Here is a 1835-nt window from a genome sequence, read left to right as displayed (position 1 = left end):
AAACCTGTTAAACCTTTTCCCTGGTCTCCCTGTTTGGTCTTCTGCATTTGGGTCTGAACTTTAGTTAAATCACAACAAAAAGGATATAAAATGGCACAGTAAAAACGGATTGAATTACTTTTTCATTTTTGTTATAGGGACAGGCATTAACAGTCAGATTTGTGAATTGTGGTTTTTAAATTGGAAATAGGATTTGGAGAAAAAAACATTTTTTGCAGAGTCCATCCATATTTTCCTGCTTAGTCAGGATCGCCGTGCGGTGGGAGCTTATCTCCAGCAGTCTATGGGCCAGAGGCAGGGGCAACACAGAGACACACAAGTGCAATATGCAAGAAAAGGAAACAATCCACTGGTCTTTGTTACCAGGTTTAAAGATGTTTCGCTTCCCATCCAGGAAGCTTTTTCAATCCAAAATGTCAGAATTAGCGTTGAGTTCCAGGCTTCATAGGGTGGACCAACAAAGCCTTTTTTTGGCTTAGAAAACATTCAAATTGAACCGGAAAAACAGGTCCGCCCCTTAAGAATAAGGTGTCTTTGAGGTCTTTGATAGCTTGCAATACCTTGTACTGGTCTATGCCTCTGAAAGGGGGGAGTCGTTAGGAGAAATTGTTGACCTTGCTGACCAGGTGAGAAGTCTTGGTCCCCTGCATGGCCATGATTATTATGATTCAAGGGGTGAAACGTAAGGTATGTCTCAAAAACCTACAATGCAGTGTTAAAGTTTATTCCTTCCCACTATCATAATCATCATGGCCATGCAAGGGGGAAAAAGACAACTAACCTGGTAAACCAGGCCAACAATACCTGTAAAGACTCTGCCCTTTTAGAGGCACAGGCCAGTATCAGGTAATGCAGTGGATAGAGGGAAAAACATCTGCCTCTACAAACGTCTGTAACTAGGTTTGGTAAAGAAGGATCTGCTTTTTATCCACGTATGGAAACAAACATTAAACAACAATAGTGCAAAGTGGGGAAAAAAGTTAAATGTTGAAAACTAAGTGTCCTAGAACAGCCCTGAGGCCAAACAGATGTTACAGGATGCATCAGGTCTGCTCCTTGTCCCTGATCCTGCCTGTGGTGTAACCATGCAGTTTGGCGTGGAAAGCTCAAGCTCTCATCTATGCTTTTTTGCAGATGATGTGATTCTGTTCTGTTCTTTCTGGGTCAGAAACAGCTGGATGTTCCCTCTGGACCCAAAAAGAGTCTCTATATTCAGGTATATTTGTCTGATGATCACTCAGGAGCAAAAGCCTGAGGTCCCACCTGTAGCACACAAATATTCACCCATTTGTTGTTGTTGTTACAGGAAGATCCACCGTCACCAATGAATGGATGAAGACGGCATTCAGAGTCCTGAAGCCAGAAACAGGTTCAATCGGACTCTTAAGCAAACACTGGAAGGCTGCAGAGATGCTGATAGAGACCAACGCTCTGTTAGATTATAAAACAGGTGAAATAAGACCTGAGGAGAACAACCCTTCGATTTAAGGAAACCAGAGTCCCAGAAACTGGATCTACCGCCGCCTTCAGCAGATCAGTGCCTCTTTATGTTGGTTCTTTGTATTTTTGTGTTAACCTACAGTAAAATGTGACAGTCTGGTGTCATGTTGCAGGTTTTCACCTGTTTTGTTCTCAGTTTAGTAGAAATATCCCCCTGAGAACCTTCATGTCTATAAAAAGGTTCAGGTTCCCTTAATTCAGCCCTTTGTGGATATAAGAACGTCTCAGAGATAATCAACCAGGCCGGTAAATATAAACTAATTGGATTAAGTCTGATTCCAGTAAAGGATCGGTCCAAATGCTTCTTCTGAACACGTCTCTGGTATCGTCAGCTT

At 42.2% G+C, this 1835-nt stretch overlaps 1 protein-coding gene across 1 annotated transcript in view; it reads right to left on the bottom strand.

Annotated features, from left to right (window-relative positions):
• LOC107098045 (putative ferric-chelate reductase 1) overlaps positions 1 to 1835 on the bottom strand; it is a 23635-nt gene that overhangs the window by 20403 nt on the left and 1397 nt on the right. The gene's annotated exons all lie outside the window — the stretch shown is intronic.

Source organism: Cyprinodon variegatus, unplaced genomic scaffold (genome assembly GCF_000732505.1).
Source record: "Cyprinodon variegatus isolate N-32 unplaced genomic scaffold, C_variegatus-1.0 Scaffold743, whole genome shotgun sequence".
NCBI lineage: Eukaryota > Metazoa > Chordata > Actinopteri > Cyprinodontiformes > Cyprinodontidae > Cyprinodon > Cyprinodon variegatus.
This window is presented reverse-complemented; position numbering and strand designations above follow the sequence as displayed.